Genomic DNA, 27068 nt, shown 5'->3' on the forward strand with positions numbered 1-27068 from the left:
TAAGGGGCTTTTTTACATTTGATAACAGCAAAGACACAGGAAACTTTTTCTTTGTTAGTGTACTGCTATAAAGGAGTTTTGAAGAATATACTTCTAGGAAATTATTTGAAATAAGTAATGTTATAAATTAGAGTTTAAGTGATTCTCTATTTAAGCAGAGCTATTGAAAATTTATTTAATACCAGCTTTACCTTTCTTTTAATAATAGTATTGATTAGGACACATTTTGAACCAGCTTAAAAAAATAGATGTTCATGTTTAATATAGTTTAACATATTTTGTGTATTTTTAATGCTTTAATAATAAATTGTTATTTTATGAAACTATCAATTTAATTTTATTATTTTTAGATGTAAGTCTTATGTAAAGCACAAAATTATATAAACTGTGGGGTCATTTGGATTAAACATAAGCTTTTAATTTATGCAAGGTATTGTGGTGAGGATTAGGAGGCAAAGAAGATGGAGAAAGAAATATAAAGTATCTTTGAAGGGCTCTTTGTGAAAACAGAAGATTCTAAGGAACTGAACTTATTCTATTGGAAATCTGAGTGAAGGGAAATAATTTTGAGCTGTCCAAATCTTATCTTAGTTGCTTTGTATCTTTTTTTACCTCCTTTCTCTCTTCTTTCATATTATTTAGTCATTCCCTGTAGTAAGTTTTCAGGATGAGTGAAGTTTTTAAAGTGACAAATATAATTACCAGCATTTCAAACCAAGATGGCCTTCATTAAAATATAGTTTACATTTCTTATCACCCAAAGGATCTGTTTCCTGAATTCTTCACTTTATTCCCTCCATCAAGACACATTTAGACTAACTTTGAATGGTGGTGATCCAAGTGGCTGAGCACTTTCTTTTGACTTAACAAAGGGAAAGGCTAAAATTAGAAGGGGCACTGTTGATGTAGTTTCTGTATGGTTATTTCTGGAGTTCCACTTAAAACAAACAAACAAACAAAAAACCAAAAAACTTTTAGTCAGATTTTGTCTGGCCACTTAGGCACATGTCATGCTAGTCATACAGGCTTAAAGCAATTATTTTCTGGTCTTGAGAATTTACATATGCTTGTTTAGGGCATGGGCTTTGGTGTTCCTTTGGTCAGTGATCTCAGGTTTTGCTAGGGCCATCTCCTGACTGCAGAACCTTTTGGTTAAAGAAATGTAGCTGGATACTATGACTAAGGTAAGTCAGATGAAATTAACATGGCATCCAAAATTCCTGAGTTTCTAGTTCTCTCATTTGTTGTGGAAACTGTCCAACCACTTAGACTGAAAGATGAGGCTTCTAAAACGGTAGAAATATTTGTCTAGTCAGGCCTAAGCACAGGCAAATGGGTTCAGTGACAATTACTTCTTTTATGAACCTGAATTTCCATGTCCTAGAACTGCTTATTTGCTACATGATCTAAGGCAGAAATTTATACCTCATGGCCATGGGAAGGTTTCATAGTAAGGTGTGCAAGCCCGTCTGTGAGATAAGGAAGGTGGGATATTGTTTTGCACATCCATAATGAATGGGCCACACCAAAAGTGTGTGAGAACCGACTGGAATCTTACCTACTCAAATCAGCTACCTAGGCCAGAAGAGGAAAACACTGTGAAGGAAAATGGCTATCTCTTCAGAAGCTGCATCTTATTCTAGTGTTTTTTTTTTTTTTCTCTTAAAAAAATGAAACTTCCATTTTTTCTTTTCCTAAAGTAGGCATTGTGGAAGACTGCCTTATTTTGCATGTTCTTATCTCACATTTGATTTTTTTATCTCTAATGAAAAATAATTATGTAATTCTGACCATTTAATTTTACCAGAGCAGTAAATGATTGGTTAAAAAAAAAAAACATAGTTTATTAGCTACCCTGCTTTTTCGGGTTACCCAAGTCTTTTTAGTAATTTGATAATGAATTCCTTTAAAACAATTCTATCTTGGCTCATGGTCTCTAACAGCAATCTTTTTCCTGAGGTTTCTGACAAGGATTTTATTGTGTGGTACAAAAAGTGATTATTGCCTATCTCTAGGCTTGAGGCAATAATAATATCAACAGAATATTAAGAAAGTATAACACTTGATTCTGCAGACATTTAATTGGCTGAATTTCACAAAAACTCTGTGGAGTGAGTAGGAATTATCTTTATTTTTGCAGAGTAGCAGGATTCAAACCTTGAATTCATGGTATAAATTTAGTGCTCCTTTCACAACACCGTGCTGTCCTCTTCCAGAGAGAATTTCAGCTCTCTTTTGTTTTTGATCACTATCTCAGTCTTCACTTGGTTGCTGTATAAATATTTTTGAAATTTTGAGATAGACTAAGTCGGGGAGGAGATTGTAGAGACGCTTCTAGCACTTACTTCATTTCCTCAGGTTCCTAGACCATTTGGTCCTCCCTGATATTTTCCTACTCCTCTATTCCAAAACTGCCACATGTCATGCTTCAGCTGAAAATTTTTGAATTGCATAGATTTTTAGGAAACAAACAAACAAAAATCACAAAATCATGTCTTTGTGGCATTTTAAAATGGAAATAAATCTGTTTAAAACTGAGCATAGCCCAGACCAAAGATCCCTCAGTGAGAACATCTGTGATTTTAAGGACAAGTAGGTCTAAGTGCGTTATCTTTAAAAAATATTATTCCAGGCTAATCTTGACATAGAGCAGGTAAATAAAAAAGATGAGCTGTGAAAATCCACAAATAGGGCTTGAATGCCATTTTCCATGACAACGGGAGCTGCCCCATGAAAGCATTAATGCTGGGAATGTAAGGAATTTAAAATTGTGCCTTCTCAGTTTTACAGTTGTGTGCTCATGTTAATTAGAGATATACTGACATTTGAAGTATCTACATTAATACACACAGCTACTATATATTTGTGAACTGTGGCCAGAAATCTACTTTAATTGAAAGGAGTTTGCTAATCTGAATGTGTATACCCATTACATTTTAAGCTTTTAAATTTTATATACTAGGTCCCTTAGATACTTGTTCTTTTTGCCCTCTCTACTTTCTGTTTCTCATTTGTACCTGAAAGGACAGCCTGGACTATTTTTAATCTCTTAGTGGTGTTTTGGAGCTGTGTTGATGGAATTTTGAGAAAAAAATATTTTTAATAGTGCTTTTTATTTGCTGTAGTTTTGAATTTTTTTTTCCCTCTCTGACTTTCTAAATTACTGTTTTTTCTTGCAAACCTTTAAAATGGCCTGCCACCAAAATAAGGTAGGATTTAGGTTTATGAAATTTGCTTCACTGACTGTATTTAAGGACAAAAAAGCTACTCTTTATTGTCACATTATGGTTTTAGTCAGAAAAGCCCAGTGTTGGAGACCTTAATGGAATAAGCAGTGAAGAGGAATTCTGGTTTTTCCAGTATAGCTGAGTTTTATCTTTCAGTCTTCATGTCAAGCCATGTGTCTTAATTTTTGATTTGCAAATAGGTTCAGAATAGCTTGATGACTTTTTGAGGTCATCTTTAACCCTAGAATTTTTGCTTTGTCTGCCTTACATTTAAAGTAAGACCTTACATCTGTTTTTTGCAAGCTTGTATTTGTTAAGAATCTGTCAGAGTTTTTAACCTGATTGTTTTGTGCTTGTTGTCTAATGCAACCCCTCCACTTACTTTTTGGACCAGTCCCTGAATATTGCACAAGGCCAGTTAGAAAGAGGCTTCATTTTTGTAGCACCAGAACAAACTGCTCTAAAAAGTTTGTTAATACTCTGGACTTGTTTCATTAAACCATTTTACTGGCACTATTAAACCACTGAGACCTGGGACCATTAAAATTTACTCAGTTACTATTATTATTATTATGGCCTATTTTACACTGTATTACTTTTTTTTTCACTGTACCAAGTTCCTCTGTTCTTTATTCTTCCATGTTGCTTACTACATATTGTGCCACCACAGCACATTTGGTAATTTCAAGTTAATTGCTCAATTATCAGTGATAGTCATGAAGCATTTGAAACATGCGCGGTGGAACATTTTCAAAATTTCAAAATAAGTTGGTGTGTCATAATCTTAAATGTGAAACATGCCAATATCTGCAGGCATAAAAATACACAGCCTGAGCTAGGCATTTCAGGAAGGCAAAAACCTACTCTTAAAATCAGGGCTTTTGTCTGGCACTGAAGTGTTTCATCTTCGCTAATTTCAAACAACATGTCTAAATTTGATCTTGGTTTACTTTTCAACTCTAAAAATTTGGTCGTAGTTTATAAAGGAAAATGGAAGTAAAACTGTATTGATTGATTCTGTCTGAATGTTTTACCATGACCTCATAATCCTGTATTCACCATAAAGTGGAATTGGTGTGAGGTGGATCCATGTTGGATGCCAATCAAGGAAGCTGACTTATTAAAGAAGCAGAACTCATAAGGCAATCCCCTAATCAGAGGACAGTGTTACAGTGAAGATCATATATTGATGATTTATTGATACTGAAAAACAAACCCACAAGAACAATGACACTTTGAGGACTTACTCTGAATCCTACACACTAGTATTTTCAGATGCCTGCAAAACAACTTACATATTATAGCAAAATAATTATTGTAACTCTCTTGGCAACCTAGGCAAACTATCATTAAATTTTTGCATTAGTATTCAGTTTAGGGTTTTCTCTAAAGTAATATAGTGCCAACAGCTCTTTTTTTTTTAAGATGCTATTATAGTTCTTTCACATTTTTATAGTACTGTAGTAAAGTTGAATTTACTGGATACATCTGAAGGTGGAGTAGAGTTGCACAAGAGTCAACATTAAAGTGATTCAGTGCCCGATGGAGAAAACTTCTTTTTAACTTGAGATTGGAAACAATGTGGTGGTTGGGGGCAATTTTCTAAGAGATGCTAATAAATTTGAATATTTCCCTAAAAAGCTGCTCTCTGAACTTGTTTTTAACCAAGAAGATAAGCTTAATCATCTTCCAGTATTCTTACATAGCTTTCATTAATATTGAAAGGAACTAAGTGCATGTAGAGAAGGGGAAATAAAGCCATTATTTAAGCTTAGTGGTGATCTCACATATAAAGAAGTGAAGAAGTGTCAATAAATACACTAATTGGGCATAGCTGGCTTTTTCATTGTTATTTAACCTTTAGCATGTCTTTTTGTTTGTTTGTTTTGTTTTTTTTTAAAGTTCGGGGGTACATGTGCAGGTTTGTTACATAGGTGAACTTGTGTCACGAGGTTTTGTTTTACAGATTATTTCATCCTCCAGGTATTAACCCAAGTACCACCAGTTAGTTTTTCTGATTCTCTCCCTTCTCTCACCTTCCACCCTCTGATAAGCCCCAGTATGTGTTGTTCCCCTCTGTGTGTCCACGTGTTCTCATCACTTAGCTCTCACTTATAAGTAAGAATATGTGGTATTTGGTTTTCTGTTTCTGCATTAGTTTGCCAACGATAATGGCCTCCAGCTCCATCCATGTCCTGCAAATGACATGATCTCATTCTTTTTATGGCTGCATAGTATTCCATAGCATGTATGTACCACATTTTACTTATTCAGTCTATCGCTGATAGTCATTTAGGTTGATATCTTGTCCTTGCTATTGTGAATAGTGCTGCAATTAACATATGCATGCATGTGTCTTTATAATAGAATGACTTATATTCCTTTGGGTATATACCCAGTAATGGGATTGCTGGGTTGCATGGTATTTCTGTCTTTAGGTCTTTGAGGAATCGTCACACTGTCTTCCACAATGGTTAAACTAATTTACACTCCCCAAACAGTGTATAAGCATTCCTTTTTCTCCACAAAGTTACCAGCATCTGTTATTTTTTGACTTTTTAATAATAGCCATTCTTACTGATATAAGATGGTATCCCATTGTGGTTTTGATTTGCGTTTCTGTAATTATCAGTGATGTTGAACTTTTTTTCATATGATTGTTGGCCGCATGTACGTTTTCTTTTGAGAAGTGTCTGTTCATGTCCTTTGCCCACTTTTTCATGGAGTTGTTTGTTATTTTCTTGTAATTTTGTTTAAGTTCCTAATAGATGGTGGATATTAAACCTTTATCAGATGTATAGTTTTCAAAAATCTTCCCCCATTCTGTAGATTGTCTGTTTACTCTGTCGATAGTTTCTTTTGTTGCACAGAAGCTCTTTAATTAGATCACGTTTGTCAATTTTTGCTTTTATTTTATAACAGTGATCTATAAGATGTGAAATATAGTCTGTCTATAATTCAGGAAAAAGTGAAGTCATTGATTATTCAGATTTTTAGATAGAAATATTTTAGTAACTATTCAGTTTATAAAGATTGAATAATAAGTGAAATGTGTCATTCTCAGCATATAGTTTTATCTCAAGTTCATATTTTATGTTATTTTGGAATATTGGTAAAAATGATTATAATTTCACCAAATTTTTGCTAGCTCCAAAGCATAAAAATGTGAGTTAAAGATTGCCAATAAAGGTAAAGCATTTTGTGTATTCTCTCTCTGAGTATGACTTACATATTTATTGCTGGAGGTATTTAAAGACATGAGGCAATGACAGCATAAAAAGAATAATTTCCAAAGCATCACCTTTTATAGATAACTGGCAAAAGAGAATATTCTTAATGTTTAATTATTCAAAAAAGTTTGTTCATGTGATGTAATGCTTGTTATTATTATTATTTGCTTAGCACTATAGGCTTGGCACAGTGCTTACAAAAGAAGAAAACATGGTCTCTACCCCAAGGACTCAAAACTTGTTATGTTACTAGAGAGTTTATGTGGGTGGAGTTTTCTTTGGATACAAACTGTACTGGAGTTAGCTCTTTCTCTTTCTTTTCAGCTCACACAGTTTGATATAAACTTAAGTGAATGAATTCATTAATAAAAGCAGATTTTCTATTTTTATTTCACCTCTGGGCTATTTTATACCTTTGGAGCACACAAGCACAACAAAAGGTATGTTTTACAGTTAATTATTTTTCCCTTTTTTTATCCTGACATTGTAGATAATTAAGCAACAGCATTAATGGAACCCAAGTCTCCACTCCTATAAATGCCTGTGTTGGGCAGAATATAGATTCTTTCTTTCCTTAAAGCTAAGGCAGGCTGGTGACAAGCCTATCACTTAGTTTTAATTACTGCCGCTAGTATTCTGATGTGTCACTGAACAAAATGAAGAAATCCAGATGTATTATTTTTTTCCATTATTATATATATTGTATAATCATTAATCAGAATGGATTGTCTTAAAGGTGAGATTGATCTCACATATTTTGATATCTGATATAGTAGTAAGTGTATGCTCATTGGATGGCTGGCAGTTTTAAGGGATTAAAACATTCTGAGCTTTGTCCTGGCAGAGGCAGTATGTGGGAGCCACTGATTATGTTGACTTTGTGACTAGTTAGAGTTTTTCCCTGGAATTGTAGTCACAAGACAGATAACTAAATGGCAATATCTGGGAGAAGGCTGAGAAAGTGAGACATGAAAAGTGTGAGTATAAACAAGAGAGCTGAGTGTCAGAAAACTTTGAGGGCCTTGGAGCTTTTTGAGACAATATGGTTGAACAAATGGAGGACATACCTGTTCCTCCTACTTCATTGCAGTAATTAAGAAGAGGAGAAAAAGGCAGAGAGATAAGTTAAACAGTAAATGACTGAAATAAGAGATTTTTGTAGAATCACAAAATGGATTTGAGGACTTTTTTAAGATGTGGAAATACTTGTTTGGATCAGACAATACCAATGTAAAAGGAGTTCTACAGTTTTTCCTCCCTAATTTATGTAAAGTTTATTTATTTCAACTCAGTGCCTTCTAAGTACAACTTTAGGAATTTTAGGAAATGTATTCCTACTTGGTAAAAACCAATGAGAACAATTTTACTTTCTCTGGGTAAAGATGAATATAGATGTGTATGAAAATAATCATCTATGTATTACACTCTGATATTGTATATTGGAGACATTTAGAAAGTTCTCCTTCATTGTAACTATGACCAAGAAGCGTCTTTATATCTGACAGATCAAATAATCAGGTGAATTAGGTTTCTAATGTGGTATATGATGTTTTTAGTTTTGGGGGTTGGGAAACTCTTTGGAATCATTTTTCTGACAAGTGACTTACAGTATAATGAATCTTCTTTCTCCTTCTTTTTCCCTTCCCTTTCCTTTTCCTTTCTCCCCTCCCTTCTGTCCTTCCCTTTTTTTTTCCTTTAGAAAGAGATTGTTTCTAATTAGTCTGTATGCTATGTGCTGAGTTTTGTGATAGTACCCAAGACATGTATCTTAAATTGTATGCAGGGTCACCTTTTTGATTAAGAACTGAAGAGTACTGATTGGGTTTCTTATATAAACTAAAGGCACTCTAGTCCACTTTGGGCAATCAAAGAAACTAAGGAACTGTTGGAATTAGTTTTACTATTTTGGGGGTGATGAAGATAGGATAATTAGAAAGAAATTATAGTCTTTATTGGCCCAGCAGTTTACTAAACTTGAATTAGGATTTGTGAAATTTTAAGGCTTATTGAGTATTTGCTCTCTAAGAACAGGATAGAGAAATAATCTTGATCTTAAAAGGAGAATTTTAAATTTTTTAGAAAGATCTCTTACAGTGAGATATCCTATATAACCATACAGTTATAACCATTAGGGGTGTCCCTAGTTGTGTTTCTCTGGCATTTCTTCCACACAGAACGAGTTCATCCCAATTGTTGATGTTGGTCATTTGTTGAGTGTAATTTAACTTAGGGATCAAAGGGACAAATATCCAATTGAACCAAAAAGGTAAAGTTTATAAATTATCTCAAGGATACTACACAAAAGATGAAACTCAAATATGCCTGAAAGAAGGTTGTGGATTGGTTGAAGTTATGATTACATATAAGACTGTTAGAATGGCAAGCTGTGAAGCAATTTGAAATATCTAGAGGGAACAGCGTGCGGCTCTCCCACAACGCTACCTAACAGTGCTCCAACACGTCCAGGTTTCTGTGGTGGGGGAATAATGGGAGAGAATAGACAGTCAAGGGTCTATACTTGGAATAGAGAAGTTAACCAAAAAACAGTTGCTGCTTGTTTTTTAAGAACCTGGATGTGCTGGACATTGTGCTAAGCACTTACACGTTGTTTTTAATCCTTTCAACTCTATTGTAAGATAGCTTCCTCCCCTGCAATACCCAGTTAGTTTCTCTAAATTCCGATTTCTTTTTTGCCTTCTTAGCACTTAAAATGATTGGTATTTATCACATATTTGTATATTTATTTAATGTGTAGTCTCTACACTAGTCTAAAAGCTCTGTCAGGGAAGAGACCATGACTGTTTTGTTCAAACTTGTATATGGAGTTTCTAGCACAGTGCCTGATATATAATATGTTCCCAATAAATGTTTGTTGAAAGAATGAGTAAATGAACAAAAAATATATAAAGACAAGGAAGGAATGAATGAAAGGAAGAAAAAGGCAGAACTGGGATTTAAACAGTTGATCTGAGTTTGGAACCAATTTGTTCCCATTCCAGTACACCAGCAGGGTTTTATTTCATTTAGAATATTCTCAATTACAAATTTATCTGATAAAATTTTCACAGGTTGAGCTGTTTCAGAGCACCTCAAATATTTGGCCTCAGAAGTGTTATATCTTAGTCTGAGGCTGAATGCCATGAAAAAGGCCTGCCTAGTCCTTTTCTCATCCTGTTGGACTATTGCAACCATCTTATGGTGATAGTTCTCTCTAGAAATACAGATGTCAGAGTCTTGATTTTTAGGTTTCTGTTTCTCCGTCTCAAAGAGAGTGCACTTCTCTCCCTCTTTCTCTGCAACTGACCCTTAATCTGGTCCTTGGCCTGCTAAGTTGACTTTCAGTAATGGACAGAGTGATTGTTGCCTGCCCTGCTGAGTTTTTTTCCTGGAGGAGAAGCGTGTCACTGTGGGAGGAGTTGGGCTCAACCAAAGGAGCTCTTAGCCTGGCAGGTGCCAGGCACAGGGGCTTGGTTTGGTCTTTTAGCAGTGACCCCAGTTGTGCTGCTTAATTTTTTTCATTGTTATTAATAAATATAATTGAGAGGAATTGTTTTGTTTTTACATAATGCTTTTGACCATTTTCATGTCTTTTTATTCCTTATGCCATCTTTAAAAAAGCTTTACTCTGCCTTTCCATTCTGCTTTCCAGGAAAGGAGGAAATGTAAGCATGATGAGAGTAAACACTTTGTGGATGTGATTAGGCCAAAGAGGAAGTAGCTGTCTCCCAGATATATTGAATAGATACTTATTTAAATCTTGAAGTCAACTTAAAGTGTCCTATATAAACTCCCAAGACAGTACCAGAAACAGGTGTGGAGCAATAACTATCTTTACCTGGACCAAATTGCAATATTGAAGCTTTGGTCATATGGTAGTTTATTGTTTGAAGCAGGCTGGCCTGCTTGCAAGTTAATAGCGTAGTGAGAAGTGTTCTGACACCTCTTAGGATCTTCATTCTGGATGGTATAACCAGTGGTTAATCTAATTTTCATCTTGATCTCTGAAAGCTATTTAAAGATGTGGTTATCTGTTTTCCCAGTTAAGACAAATCCTTTTTTGGTAGCAAATGTTTTCTTCCAAGAATAATGCTTTGTACCTATTGGAAACTAATTCAGCTCCACAAGTATATACTAATTACTGACTTTTTTCAAAGCACAGCATTAGATGCTGCATTGGAAACAAACGCAAATGTATTATACAAAGTCCCTGCCCTCAAGAATCTTAGAGTCTAGACATAATTATTAAACTCTCTTATTCCTTTTTTTTGTGTCCCTAGTGTCTAAGTGAACCAATGCATGGCTCAAAGAAGGAAAATGTTAATTAAATTGCATTTGTTATTGCAGAGGAGATACACAGAAGAGAGGAGATGGAATTTCCTGTGCAGAATATTAAATGCCGTAATAGAGTTAAAAATACTACTCTAGGAGGTTCAAAAAATTTAAGATATATCCCTTTAACAGGAAATACATTAAGAAATGATTTTTTGATGCTCTTTGAAAGTTGGGTGGGATTTTGTCAGTGGAATAGGAGATGAAGAAAGGAGCATCCTGCTAGTAAGGGGACTAGCCCAAGCATGGGGAATATGGGGTAGACAAATGGAAGCACGTAGTATGGGATAGGAAACAATAAGTTCAGGTGGATTGAGGTATAGGTATGTATAGGCTAGAAAATTTAGTGTGATCATATCATCGTGATCCATAAGGCTAAGCTAAGGCATTCGGTAGATCACAGGGGACCATCAAAACCAAATAGTCCAGTAGTAAGCCAAGAGCTTCGCTTTTGAAAAATAAATTCAGTGAATAGTTAGTAGAGTGGATTAAAGGGTTAAAAAAAGACAAGCTACAGAAGCAACTTGTGAGGACTACTGCAAATTTCAGGTAAAAGGTAAAAGATTTAAACAAGTGATGAATAAGACTGGTAAGACTGTATGTTATGGGAAGCACAAGGGAAAGGAGTCAAAATGACTCCTATCGCTTTCTTCTTGTTCATCACAGTATTGAATTTTTGAAAAGTCAGAGGGAAATGATTGTACTAAATATCTCTTGTCAGTGTGCAAAGCCATTTCCATCTCATAAATTAGATCCTCACTGAAAATTAACAATTTTTTTTCTTCCCATGGAAGACTGGGAAAAAGATACATTTTTAAAGGAATGAGGATATCCTTAAAGATATAATTGCCTTGAGGATTTAGAGGCATAACATAAACACAAAAGATATTAAGACTAGGACCTAAAGTGTGTAGGCAGGGCCTTGATTTCAGAGACATAAGGTAAAACTTAGCTACCATGAGTATGAGAAAAGTGAAGACACTAGAGATTATGGCATTTTCATCAGGTGGCTCTCACATAGGGATTAGTGCATGGCATCTGTGAAGAATAGAACAGGTGCACATGGAGTTTGGTTACTTTTAAAACTCTCTCAGATAAAGTGATGACTATGACTCCCTGGTTATATTGCCACATTCTGTCCTTGTCCACATGAGATATAGTTGCAGCAAATATTATACTTAAGATGCAGGCTCTCTTCTACTTGTCCTTTTCAAGATGAGGGAATAGTGCAGGAAAACATAGTCATAAGTGAGAAAAGACTTATTGAAATAAAAATTTAAAAGTAGACTTAAAAAACAGAATAAAGTCAAAGTGACCTTGTTGGGGATCCTTGTCATTCATATTACCTTATCATTCATACTAACACTAACATTCATTCGTTCATTCACTCTATAAGAATATGTACTCAGAGATCTTCTGGACATGAGGTGAGATTCAAAATATAAAAGGAAGAATTAGTCTGGAGGAGTTTATAATCAGTTTGTGAGTGGAGATAAAATATATGTATATGAAAAAGAGGAGCAAAAGGCTACTGATACAAAACCTAGTCATTTGTCCTTGGGAAACTCATTTTATATTTCTGAAAAAATTTTATTCCACTAAGTATAGTAATTTCAGATGGGCTTTTTGTTGTCCAATATTTTAAATATATTGATTGATTCATAGTCTTTTAGTTTGCATTATTTTCAAAAATCAGTCTGCTGTAATTCTTATATATGTTCCTTTATATGTAATATGCCATTTTCCTCTGGCTGCTTTTTCCCCCTTCTTTATCACTGGTTTTAAGCAATTTGATTATCATGTGCTTTGGTGTAGTTTTCTTAATGTTTCTTGAGATTGAGGTTATTTGAGATGCTTGGATCTGTGGGTTTGTGGTTTTCATTATATCTGGAAAATTTTCAGCCATTATTTCTTAAAAAATTTTGTTCATGCCTCTCCATATTATACATATATATTATGCAGCTTGAAGTTGTCCTACAACTTACTGCAACTCCCTGATTTTCTGTTCATTTTTTTCGTCTTTTTCACCCCACATTTTGTTTCATTCTAGATTGTTTCTATTTATAAGTCTTCAAGTTCACTTATTTTTGTCCCGCAGTGTCTAATCTGCTTTTAATTCTACCCAGTGAATTCTTCATCTCAGATAGTCTGTTTTCATCTTTATAAATTCAATTTGAATCTTTAAAAATATATTCTACTTCTTTGCTTAATATATTCAGTCTTTCCTTTAGCTCCATGAACAAGTGAAATGCAAGTATAATAGCTGTTTTAATATCCTTGTCCACTAGTTTGATCATCTATGTCATTTCTGAATCAGTTTCGATTGATTGATTTTTCTTCATGAGTTGTATTTTATTTGTGTGGCTTCTTGGTATGGCTGGTAAATTTTTATTGGATGCCAGAGACTGTAAATTTTACGATTTTAAGTGCTCAGTATTTTTGTATTTCTATAAATATTTTTAAACTTTTTTTTCTGGTATGCAGTTAAAGTGGAAATAGTTCGATTCTTGCTTTTATGCTCTGTCATGCTTTCAATGCTTGCTTTTAAGCTCTGTCGTTTGGAACCAGGATGGCCTTTAGTATAGGGATCATTCTCTCCACTACTGATGCAATACCATTCTAATACTCTGATCAGTGTCCCTTGTATTATGAAACTTTACACTTTTGACGACGGGAAAATGACCTATTCCTGGCCTTGGATGAGCTCTGGGGTTTGTTCCTTCTGTTCCTTTTAAGTGTATCTTTCCCTAACCTTGGTTAGGTTCTTCATATACATGTACTAATCAATACTTGCTTAAGTTTTTGTGAGACTCTCTGCATATCTCTGGAACTCTATATGCAGGTCTCTTTTCGCCATTGCTCTGCCCTACAAACTGTAGACACCTTGTCTCCTCTAGACTACAAGCTCCATCTTCTTTTTTTTTTTTTTTTCTTTCTTTTTTTTTTTTATTATACTTTAGGGTTTTAGGGTACATGTGCACAATGTGCAGGTTTGTTACATATGTATCCATGTGCCATGTTGATTTCCTGCACCCATTAACTCGTCATTTAGCATTAGGTGTATCTCCTAAAGCTGTCCCTCCCCCCTCCCCCCACCCCACAACAGTCCCCGGAGCGTGATGTTCCCCTTCCTGTGTCCATGAGTTCTCATTGTTCAATTCCCACCTATGAGTGAGAACATGCGGTGTTTGGTTTTTTGTCCTTGTGATAGTTTACTGAGAATGATGTTTTCCAGTTTCATCCATGTCCCTACAAAGGACACGAACTCATCATTTTTTATGGCTGCATAGTATTCCATGGTGTATATGTGCCACATTTTCTTAATCCAGTCTATCGTTGTTGGACATTTGGGTTGGTTCCAACTCTTTGCTATTGTGAATAGTGCCGCAATAAACATACGTGTGCATGTGTCTTTATAGCAGCATGATTTATAGTCCTTTGGGTATATACCCAGTAATGGGATGGCTGGGTCAAATGGTATTTCTAGTTCTAGATCCCTGACGAATCGCCACACTGACTTCCACAATGGTTGAACTAGTTTACAGTCCCACCAACAGTGTAAAAGTGTTCCTATTTCTCCACATCCTCTCCAGCACCTGTTGTTTCCTGATTTTTTAATGATGGCCATTCTAACTGGTGTGAGATGGTATCTCACTGTGGTTTTGATTTGCATTTCTCTGATGGCCAGTGATGAGGAGCATTTCTTCATGTGTTTTTTGGCTGCATAAATGTCTTCTTTTGAGAAGTGTCTGTTCATGTCCTCTGCCCACTTTTTGATGGGGTTGTTTGTTTTTTTCTTGTAAATTTGTTTGAGTTCATTGTAGATTCTGGATATTAGCCCTTTGTCAGATGAGTAGGTTGCAAAAATTTTCTCCCATTGTGTAGGTTGCCTGTTCACTCTGATGATAGTTTCTTTTGCTGTGCAGAAGCTCTTTAGTTTAATGAGATCCCATTTGTCGATTTTGGCTTTTGTTGCCATTGATTTTGGTGTTTTAGAAATGAAGTCCTTGCCCACGCCTACGTCCTGAATGGTATTGCCTAGGTTTTCTTGTAGGATTTTAATGGTTTTAGGTCTAACATATAAGTCTTTAATCCATCTTGAATTAATTTTTGGATAAGGTGTAAGGAAGGGATCCAGTTTCAGCTTTCTACATATGGCTAGCCAGTTTTCCCAGCACCATTTATTAAATAGGGAATCCTTTCCCCATTTCTTGTTTTTGTCAGGTTTGTCAAAGATCAGATAGTTGTAGCTATGCGGCATCATTTCTGAGGGCTCTGTTCTGTTCCATTGATCTATGTCTCTGTTGTGGTACCAGTACCATGCTGTTTTGGTTACTGTAGCCTTGTAGTATAGTTTAAAGTCAGGTAGCGTGATGCCTCCAGCTTTGTTCTTTTGGCTTAGGATTGACTTGGCGATGCGGGCTCTTTTTTGGTTCCATATGAACTTTAAAGTAGTTTTTTCCAGTTCTGTGAAGAAAGTCATTGGTAGCTTGATGGGGATGGCATTGAATCTATAAATTACCTTGGGCAGTATGGCCATTTTCACGATATTGATTCTTCCAACCCATGAGCATGGAATGTTCTTCCATTTGTTTGTATCCTCTTTTATTTCATTGAGCAGTGGTTTGTAGTTCTCCTTGAAGAGGTCCTTCACATCCCTTGTAAGTTGGATTCCTAGGTATTTTATTCTCTTTGAAGCAATTGTGAATGGGAGTTCACTCATGATTTGGCTCTCTGTTTGTCTGTTATTGGTGTACAAGAATGCTTGTGATTTTTGTACATTAATTTTGTATCCTGAGACTTTGCTGAAGTTGCTAATCAGCTTAAGGAGATTTTGGGCTGAGACAATGGGGTTTTCTAGATATACAGTCATGTCATCTGCAAACAGGGACAATTTGACTTCCTCTTTTCCTAATTGAATACCCTTTATTTCCTTCTCCTGCCTGATTGCTCTGGCCAGAACTTCCAGCACTATGTTGAATAGGAGCGGTGAGAGAGGGCATCCCTGTCTTGTGCCAGTTTTCAGAGGGAATGCTTCCAGTTTTTGCCCATTCAGTATGATATTGGCTGTGGGTTTGTTGTAGATAGCTCTTATTATTTTGAGATACGTCCCATCAATACCTAATTTATTGAGAGTTTTTAGCATGAAGGGTTGTTGAATTTTGTCAAAGGCCTTTTCTGCATCTATTGAGATAATCATGTGGTTTTTGTCTTTGGTTCTGTTTATATGCTGGATTACATTTATTGATTTGCGTATGTTGAACCAGCCTTGCATCCCAGGGATGAAGCCCACTTGATCATGGTGGATAAGCTTTTTGATGTGCTGCTGGATTCGGTTTGCCAGTATTTTATTGAGGATTTTTGCATCAATGTTCATCAAGGATATTGGTCTGAAATTCTCTTTTTTGGTTATGTCTCTGCCAGGTTTTGTTATCAGGACGATGCTGGCTTCGTAAAATGTGTTAGGGAGGATTCCCTCTTTTTCTATCGATTGGAATAGTTTCAGAAGGAATGGTACCAGTTCCTCCTTGTACCTCTGGTAGAATTCAGCTGTGAATCCATCAGGTCCTGGACTCTTTTTGGTTGGTAAGCTATTGATTATTGCCACAATTTCAGAACCTGTTATTGGTCTATTCAGAGATTCAACTTCTTCCTGGTTTAGTCTTGGGAGGGTGTATTTGTCGAGGAATTTATCCATTTCTTCTAGATTTTCTAGTTTATTTGCATAGAGGTGTTTGTAGTATTCTCTGATGGTAGATTGTATTTCTGTGGGATCGGTGGTGATATCCCCTTTTTCGTTTTTTATTGCATCTATTTGATTCTTCTCTCTTTTCTTCTTTATTAGTCTTGCTAGCAGTCCATCAATTTTGTTGATCTTTTCAAAAAACCAGCTCCTGGATTCATTAATTTTTTGAAGGGTTTTTTGTGTCTCTATTTCCTTCAGTTCTGCTCTGATTTTAGTGATTTCTAGCCTTCTGCTAGCTTCTGCATGTGTTTGCTCTTGCTTTTCTAGTTCTTTTAATTGTGATATTAGGGTGTCAATTTTGGATCTTTCCTGCTTTCTCTTGTGGGCATTTAGTGCTATAAATTTCCCTCTACACACTGCTTTGAACGTGTCCCAGAGATTCTGGTATGTTGTGTCTTTGTTCTCGTTGGTTTCAAAGAACATCTTTATTTCTGCCTTCATTTCATTATGTACCCAATAGTCATTCAGGAGCAGGTTGTTCAGTTTCCATGTAGTTGAGCGGTTTTGACTGAGTTTCTTAATCCTGAGTTCTAGTTTGATTGCACTGTGGTCTGAGAGACAGTTTGTTATAATCTCTGTTCTTTTACATTTGCTGAGAAGAGCTTTACTTCCAACTATGTGGTCAATTTTGGAATAGGTGTGGTGTGGTGCTGAAAAAAATGTATATTCTGTTGATTTGGGGTGGAGAGTTCTGTAGATGTCTATTAGGTCCACTTTATGTAGAGCTGAGTTCAATTCCTGGATATCCTTGTTAACTTTCTGTCTCGTTGATCTGTCTAATGCTGACAGTGGGGTGTTAAAATCTCCCATTATTATTGTGTGGGAGTTTAAGTCCCTTTGTAGGTCACTGAGGACTTGCTTTATGAATCTGGGTGCTCCTGTGTTGGGTGCATATATATTTAGGATAGTTAGCTCTTCTTGTTGAATTGATCCCTTTACCATTATGTAATGGCCTTCTTTGTCTCTTTTGATCTTTGTTGGTTTAAAGTCTATTTTATCAGAGACTAGGATTGCAACCCCTGCCTTTTTTTGTTTTCCAGTTGCTTGATAGATCTTCCTCCATCCCTTTATTTTGAGTCTATGTGTGTCTCTGCACGTGAGATGGGTTTCCTGAATACAGCACACTGATGGGTCCTGACTCCTTATCCAGTTTGCCAGTCTGTGTCTTTTGATTGGAGCATTTAGCCCATTTACATTTAACGTGAATATTGTTACGTGTGAATCTGATCCTGTCATTATGATGTTAGTTGGTTATTTTGCTCGTTAGTTGCTATAGTTTCTTCCTAGCCTCGATGGTCTTTACAATTTGGCATGTTTTTGCAGGGGCTGGTACCGGTTGTTCCTTTCCATGTTTAGTGCTTCCTTCAGGACAAGCTCCATCTTCTTAACTCACTGAAATTATTAGAGTTCACCTCTGTGCATTGCAGTCAGTAGTTTCTCTCTCTATGCGGTAAGCTGGGACAACTGTAGGGATGACTTCATTTGTTTTATCTTTCTCAGGAATCACTATTTTTTTGCTGCTTCCTGTTTTCATATATTTTGCCCAGTTTTTTAGTAGTCTAAGCCAGCAGGATAAATCTGGTCCCTGTTAGTCCATCTTGGCTGGAGGCAGAAGTCTTCACAAATGTGAGGAATGTTATATAATATATATAAAGTATGCATTTTAATTAAGAGTGCTTCACAATAGAAAGTATTTGATAAAAGATGGTTACTATTGCTGTTCCTCTTCCTACTTCCTGTTCATCAGTGAAGCTTTATCTTACCAAGCCTCTTATATGAAGCCTTCCTGAACTACTTATTTCCCAAGTGATTGCTTATTCTTTATTCTTTGTACCCATATTACTTTTTTGCATACTTTTAAAATAAATTTTTAATTTTTGTGGGTACATAGTAGGTGAATACACTATGGGTTAGCATACTTTTATTGCAATATTTACAAATCTATGTTACAAATATTTTTCTGTGTCTTGCGGCAGATTGTAAGCTCTTAGAGAAATATCTGCCTTGTCTACCTATCCCTAGTTTCCAACATATAGTAAGTGCTTAAACATTTGTTACATAAAAGAAAAACTGAGTGTCTTACACCTTTAATAAAATCTTCAGGAATAGAATTTTTGATTCGGAAGGAAAGAGAGGTGGTTTGGAAATCTGAGAAAATTTGAGTAAATGAAAGCAGAGAGGAAAGTAAGGTTTTGGGGCACCAGAGAGCAACATGAGAGCAAAAGGTGGTTGGTTGAGGTGGGTACTATATATGACATCATTATATGATATATATCATCATCATCATCATCATTATCATCACCATCAAGTTCCTGTGAAGGTGAGAGTATAGTGGGAGAGATATATTGTGATGTGTCAAGGAAACAATTTTGTGATACCTTCAGCACAATGCTGTAATACACATGGTAACATTGGTAACATTACAAAATGCAATTGTGTGAGTCAGTATAACTTCAACCATTGCTGTAAGGGCTTTTAAACAAAGTGCTAAAACTCAACATACTTTTTGGAGTAGGTGGACCTTGGAAGAAAGCAGTGGGGATGGATAAACTAAGAAGCAGAAAAGAATTCTAAATAATAGAAAATAGCATAAATGCAAACATGGTGTAGGCTTTAAGTAAGCATAGTATAGCAGCAAGAACAGATGGACCTTGGAGTTGAATACACTAGGGCTTCACTTGATGCGACTCTGATCAAATTACGTGGCCTGAGTCACAATTCCTTCATCTGTTAAATGGGTATGGTTGTTGAGAAGATTATATGATGGATAGAGAAAATTTATTGTATATTCAGTGATAGTGGGCCCATTAACTATTAGTTTCTTTCGTTTTAGACATTCTTTATCTTCTCATGAGGAAAGGAAAATGATTCAAAAAGGGCTTTGTGATTCCTTATCACTTTGTGTAAGAGCCCAAGTATAATATACATGAGTGTAACTGATGTTCACATTTATTTCCTGTTTCCATGGCAAATTAGGATTGCATTGCATTTTTATGATCCAGTACTAAGGAGGCCTACGTCATTTATATACCTAAGTTTCTCACATGTTCTAGGTTTAACTTGTGTTTAAACGTATTAGGATTATTGATTAAGTTTTATGCACAAATTAAACTATTTTACTACCACAATTCAATATTTTTCAGGAATGCTTCTATTTATAGGCAGCATATCTATTTAATGAAAGATTGAAAAACAGAGTATCAGAAATCCTAGTTTTCACAAGTCTTGAACCCTTTTGTATTCATTTATTTATTCTGTGCATAAAAATCAGTTTTGATTTCCCTTTCCCATCAAGATAGAATATAAGGTACAAAGTAAAGTTTAAAAACCTTTGATTTTCAAAAATAATTATACTCTAAATTCCCAATCAGTTTATAAAAGACTACTTTTAATGTGCACTTACCCACAAAACTAATTTGGATATATGGGAACTTGAAAGGTGGTTCTAGCATAACTAATGTAGAAAACAAGGAAATCTTTTATTTCTTCACTGGAGGAAAAATTCAGGACTCCTTCAGTTAACTAACTGTATTTGGTTAAGAGAACTAAGGAATTTGCACAGTCAATAGAATAAATTGATAAACTATTGTCATTTTGGAGCCATTTTTCAGCACCCTTTTTGATCCTCAGATATTGCATTGACATACATAACTAATATATTTTGTACATAATGCTGTTGATCCTGGCAAATGAACAGCCACCTTAAGTCATCTGCCTGGTATCTCAAGTGACTTGGCAACGATCTGGCATGAGGTGTCACCTGACTTCATCTGCTCCCTTCACTACAGACCAGTTCTTTGCATTTATAAACCTTAGTCTGGCCTCAATAGTGGTTTCCTTGGTTGAGAGTCATCTTATTTTCAGCCAAAGACATGTTACCTCCAGAATGCTGGTAAACATGTTGCAAGGCTAAGTTTTGATGAATCTCACAAGACTCCTCTATAGAGAATGAACTGAAACCGAGGAGCTGACAGTGTTAATAATTCAGCATTTGGCAGCACTGTGGATATTAATGCATTTGTAGTTCACCTTGACAAACCTTGGCCCAATCACTAAAATGGACTAAACCTATCACTAAAATGAGTTTAGTTATCTCAGTTTAGTCTTTGGTGAAAATTTTAATATTTTTTTCAACCTATAGATGAGATAGAAAAAAATGTTAATCTCCCCTAAGACATACAAGGTTCATAGCCCACTGGACTATGTGTTATGAAATAAAATTTGTGTTACAATAAATTGACATCTTGATTTAGTGAAAATAAGGTTTAAGAATTTTTATATCACATTATGGCTGATTTGGGGTATTTTTAATTGCCCATTCATTAAAAAGTTCAGGTGAAATACCTATTTTGACGTTTCAGACAAACATATAACTTTTATCTTTAAGTAACCAGTAATTTATGTACTCTATGCAGGTAAACTGTATAAAGAATTTATTAGAAAAAATAACACATGTCAATAGTAATAAATACATATAATAGTTAAGTGTATTCAGTAGTTAGGACTTAAAGTTATTTTATAAAAATTACTTTCATGGGGGAAATAAATGTATCTTCTTGTATTAAAATGCCAATGGAATGACACAATTCCTATTAAATTATTAATAGCTCCAGGACACACCACATAATTTGGGGGTGCCTAAAAATAATATGGCAGTGGCTGGAGTGGAAAGATCCTGCTCCTTAAAATTTGATTTGTTGAGCTGTCTGAATAATCCATGTCCTTCTGATACATACCAAAAACATTTTACAATTGCAAAGGAGTTATTTTTAAGCTTTCTCTAATCTAGCCCCTTTCAGGTTGATATGACCACTTTGCTGTCAGATTTTCTACATTAAAGAGTAGAAATGAAGAATTTAAGCTGTTATATAAAGAAAAATTAATTTTATATAAAGAAAAAGTATTTATATAAAGTAAAAGTCCTTGGAGTATTCAAATTCATATTTCTACTTACAAATCCTAATTATTATATTCAAGTTGAACTACAGGGGTTAGGTTTATACTTTTAAAATATTTAAAATAATTTTTGGTGGTGATAAACTGTGGTTTACATTACGTGGTGAAAGACACAGACAATAAAACTGAAAGGAAGTAAAGAAATCAAATTGAGACTTTTGTTTTAGCTCTTTATAAAGCTGATTTAAATTTTTAATAAATTTCAGTAGTCAGAGACTTACATTTAAGTATTACATTTTTATTAATATAAATCTTCAAATGGGAAATTATGTCCACATTATAAATATGTGGGGTTAATGATGGTAATTTGCCACCTGTGTCATGAAGCATCTCCTTTTGACCCGTAAGTAAAAATTTCTAAGTTTTCTTGCTAAGTCTTTAGAGTCTAAGAGATCGGAATTATAAATTTGTTTGAGTTCATTGTAGATTCTGGATATTAGCCCTTTGTCAGATGAGTAGGTTGCAAAAATTTTCTCCCATTCTGTAGGTTGCCTGTTCACTCTGATGGTAGTTTCTTCTGCTGTGCAGAAGCTCTTTGGTTTAATTAGATCCCATTTGTCAATTTTGGCTTTTGTTGCCATTGCTTTTGGTGTTTTAGACATGAAGTCCTTGCCCATGCCTATGTCCTGAATGGTATTGCCTAGGTTTTCTTGTAGGATTTTAATGGTTTTAGGTCTAACATTTAAGTCTTTAATCCATCTTGAATTAATTTTTGGATAAGGTGTAAGGAAGGGATCCAGTTTCAGCTTTCTACATATGGCTAGCCCCATCAAAAAGTGGGCAAAGGACATGAACAGACACTTTTCAAAAGAAGACATTTATGCAGCCAAAAAACACATGAAAAAATGCTCATCATCATTGGCCATCAGAGAAATGCAAATCAAAACCACAGTGAGATACCATCTCACACCAGTTAGGATGGCGATCATTAAAAAGTCAGGAAACAACAGGTGCTAGAGAGGATGTGGAGAAATAGGAACACTTTTACACTGTTGGTGGGACTGTAAACTAGTTCAACTATTGTGGAAGTCAGTGTGGTGATTCCTCAGGAATCTAGAACTAGAAATACCATTTGACCCAGCCATCCCATTACTGGGTATATACCCAAAGGACTATAAATCATGCTGCTATAAAGACACAAGCACACGTATGTTTATTGCAGCACTATTCACAATAGCAAAGAGTTGGAACCAACCCAAATGTCCAACAACGATAGACTGGATTAAGAAAATGTGGCACATATACACCATGGAATACTATGCAGCCATAAAAAATGATGAGTTCGTGTCCTTTGTAAAGACATGGATGAAACTGGAAAACATCATTCTCAGTAAACTATCACAAGGACAAAAAACCAAACACCGCATGTTCTCACTCATAGGTGGGAATTGAACAATGAGAACTCATGGACACAGGAAGGGGAACATCACACTCCGGGGACTGTTGTGGGGTTGGGGGAGGGGGGAGGGACAGCATTAGGAGATATACCTAATGCTAAATGACGAGTTAATGGGTGCAGGAAATCAACATGGCACATGGATACATATGTAACAAACCTGCACATTGTGCACATGTACCCTAAAACCTAAAGTATAAAAAAAAAAAAAAGAGATCAGAATTAAAAGGAAAAAAATTAGCACTATAAAAATCTCAGTCTGCCAAGAAATCATGCATAAGGTCTATAAATAAGTAGAAAGGAATTAGAAGTATGTTTTAAATAGCAGATTGGATCAATTAAAATAATTTGTAGGTGTGTCTTCCTTATGCTATGGTAGTAGTAAATGGCATTGTGCTACAGTGGAATAGATCTTCGACCATAAACTAGTTTGGTTACTTTGGCTCAATTTCTTTCCACTTCTGTTTTCCTTGCAAAGGAGAATGCACTACATCTCTGTTAGCAATGTAAATTTCTCTTGCCCTGGAAAAGTCATAAAGTCCAACTTGCCTTTTGACACAGTCTAAGCTGCTTGGATTAGGTAAAGCTGATCTTAAAAGAGAAAAATCGGATACTCAGCAAACCCTAGCAGATATTTTGACACACTCTTAGAGCTTGTAAGAGTCATCATAAACTTAAACATTACCTTTCCTAGTACAGAAACCACAATAATAAATATGGTTTGAATATTTTATGAATGACTGAGCACCCTGCTTTGCTAATAAGTCCTCTGGAAAGTTATGACTTTTTTTGGGATGGCTTTACTTTTGGAAGAAGGAGTGTTCAAAAGAAGCTACTGATGAGGTGTCATATAATTTTACAAGTTGCATAACTGCTTTTAACTACTAAACTATCTCTGATTAAAATAACAATTGAGCTTGTAATTTTTTTCTGAACAACTGCTGCTACAGGGGGTCATTACCTTGGAGAGCTAAAAAATAATCGTACTCCTGGTACATGAGTTATGTAGTCTTGTGTTTTACAGCAAAGCACAAAGTTTAAAGCCTATAGAAGAATGTTATTTGAAAGCTGTCAAACCACGTTAAAAAAGACTGCATCGTCAAAAGGCCCTAGTGGCCACGATTCTGCATGTAGCCTTGTCTTACTCATTATGAAATGCATGTTTATAAAGTTCCACAGAGCATCCAATTCCCAATTCACTTATATCAGCAAGACTTAACTTGCTCATTAATCTAAATTCTTTTGCAACTTTAATCTACATGTTTAATTAATCATAAAATGAGGCGGTAAGTAATTTCAGCAATGTGTGGCTTGTTATCAGATGCATTTAATCACTCTTCTGTGAGCTCATTTGGAAACACCTGAAGATGTCGAGTGCAGTTTGAATAAGCATAAATTATTCTTTGTCAGTGTACTTCACTCAACTAATAAGACATTAATTTAAAAGGCACTGTTTGTCATTTTTAGATCTTTACCAATATTTTTAGCTTAGCAATATAACTCTAATTGTATATATGATTCACAACTAGTGCCCGACATAGGAAAGGGTAAGAGTTTAATTCATTTTTCTTATTTACATGTAATTATGTCATGTAATCTTAGTTTTTAATGAGGATTAACCATCTTGTAAGTATTCATATGCTTTTGGAATAAGGTACTAATGAATTATAGTAGGAAAAATTATTTGTTGGTACAAAGGCTTGTGGTTCCTTGTTTCCTGCCTAGGTTACAATTGAAAGGAGGTGAGTTTTGGAAGATGGCATAGATTTGAGGATATAGGTACTACACAGGGGTTATAAGATGCAGATGTTAACCTTAAAAAAATCCAAGTAAGACAGTGATATTCACCTGTCTCACATAATAACATATATAGCCTTTATAGGGGACTAGGTAGCCTAAAATAATAACAGTCCCATTTTCCCCCTAGTTTCTTAACAGTATTGTACAGTTGATGATGGTATTTTAGAAAAAGGCAAAAATAGCCAAGAACAATAGGAACAAAAACCCACTCATAGCTTCAGAGGGAAAAAAGTCGTGAGAGCTGAATGATGATACATCTCGATGTCAGGAGTATGGGAATAAAAATTGCGTTTTATAGGATGTCATCACCTGTCCTGTTTATGCCATGAGAACAGTGACACACGGTAAGAATAATTATCTCAGTGGAAACAAATTTATTTACCTGCTGTGGAGCAACCCTGTTCATCTTACTCATGAACTCATCTCACTCATTCGTTGTCTATGGATTGTCAGCAGTGAGCCAGAGGGGATGATTCCTGAAAAGGGAATATTGGTTTGAGTTGAAATATAGCCATATTCTCCATTTTTATTTGATGTGCACATCTCCTGGGCTTCTTCCCTTTCTTCGGGGATCCTTTACACTGAGCTAACAGTTATTTATATGTCCATTTTTTGCCCTGTGCCTCATGACTATGTAAAATTTTTTTCCTCTTTTCTTAAGGGAAAGCAAAGTCCCAGGAAATCTCATTTTTACAGTTCAACTCATACAGGCCATAGCAGCACATTGAAATGAAATGCCATTTACCTTTATTTCACTTAAAGCACTACAGATTTTTTTGTTTTAGAACTACTGAAGAAAACTTCAAACAGTGGAGGTTCCTTGAAATCAAGCTTAAAAAACATTTCATTTGAACTTAACTTTCCTGATAAGAATATTCTTCTCATTCTTGTATAGTCTTTGTGAATAAATTCATATAGTTTAATATGAAGACTTGCTGTTAGTTTTTTTTCAACATGAATCCTCAAGCTTTCTTAACTCCCCTTTCCTTGGAAAACCTAAAATAATTTTTCCAAATATGTTTATTTTCTAATTTCTTGCTGTGGGTGCAAAGAAAGAACAAAGGCTGCCTCCCCTAAGCCCAACTCATATGTGAGAGGCTGCCCTGTTGTCCTATTAAGTCCCGTCACACAAAGACATGGATTTATTTGATAAAATACCACATGTTAACTGTAGCTTTTTGTTCTGTGACATGCTTCAAGAGGAAAATGATAAATTCAGTTCCATGCAGCACTTATATGTATTTATGCAGATATATCCCACTACAACTTTATCCAACTGTACTTAACACACACATACTTTGCCTCATCACAAACAAGGCCATATCACTTAAATGTGCTTTTTAAAATTTTTTTTATTTTTTATTTTATTTATTTATTTATTTTTAGATAGAGTCTTGCTCTGTCACCCAAACTGGAGTAAAATGGCATGACCATGGCTCACGTAGCTGAGACTCCAGGCGCATGCCACCATGTCCGGCTAATTTTTTAAAATTTTTTGTTGAGATGGGGTTTCACTATGTTGCCGGGGCTGGTCTGAACTCCTGGACTCAAGCAATCCTTTCTCCTCAGCCTCCCAAAGTGTTGGGAGGCATCAGCCAGCGCACCTGACCTTAAACATGCTTCTTTAATGGACTACTTCACAGTTGATTAGGATGCACAATACCCAGAATGATGGACTGCTTCAGCAGGTGCAGCTGAATGAATGGGCCTTCCATCCCAGCTGCACTGGCAGGATGGTTAGTAGGGCTCTTATTTTAATGTACAACTTATATGGCTGAAGGACAGCATGCTCGTAAAGAAAGAGATTACTAATGGCAAAGGGAGTGGCTGAAGAATGAGTAAGCAACATGTACACATTACTCCATAATGTGGCTGGATAATACTATGTGGTGTTTACTAGCATGTGCTCTGGGGGAGGGCTTTTGGAAGTCCTGAGTAGACATCCAATCTTCAGTTGCTGTGGGAGTTCAGGCTCATTAGACAAATGAGAATGTCAGGGTGCAGTTAGTTACAGACAACCCTCCCACTTCATATTATGAGTCTCGATCCTGTATATTAAAAATGGGAGAATAATTATATATTCAGTTATAATCTATGCTACCTCAGAGAAAGTTCTCCCCTCAAAATTATTATTTTTTGGAGACAGAATCTTGCTCTGTTGCCCAGGCTGGAGTGCAATGGTGTGATCTCGGCTCACTGCAACCTCTGCATCCCTGGCTCAAATGATCCTCCTGCCTCAGCCTCCCAAGCAGCTGGGACTGCAGGCATGTGCCACCATGCCTGGCTAATTTTTTTGTTTTTTGTACAGACAGTATTTCGCCATGTTGCCCACTCTGGTCAACTGCTAGGCTCAAGCAATCCACCTGCCTTAGCCTCCCAAAGTG

At 35.6% G+C, this 27068-nt stretch overlaps 1 protein-coding gene across 24 annotated transcripts in view; it reads left to right on the top strand.

Annotated features, from left to right (window-relative positions):
- Window positions 1-27068, top strand: part of SOX6 (SRY-box transcription factor 6) — a 792566-nt gene that overhangs the window by 263412 nt on the left and 502086 nt on the right. The window contains exon 6 of one of the 24 annotated variants that reach the window (XM_063641949.1): window positions 6782-6897. The exons of the other annotated variants lie outside the window; for them this stretch is intronic. The gene's annotated coding sequence lies outside the window, so the exon portion shown is untranslated. The remainder of the gene's footprint in view (window positions 1-6781; window positions 6898-27068) is intronic. 24 annotated transcript variants of the gene reach the window in all.

Source organism: Symphalangus syndactylus, chromosome 6 (assembly GCF_028878055.3).
Source record: "Symphalangus syndactylus isolate Jambi chromosome 6, NHGRI_mSymSyn1-v2.1_pri, whole genome shotgun sequence".
NCBI classification, from domain to species: domain Eukaryota; kingdom Metazoa; phylum Chordata; class Mammalia; order Primates; family Hylobatidae; genus Symphalangus; species Symphalangus syndactylus.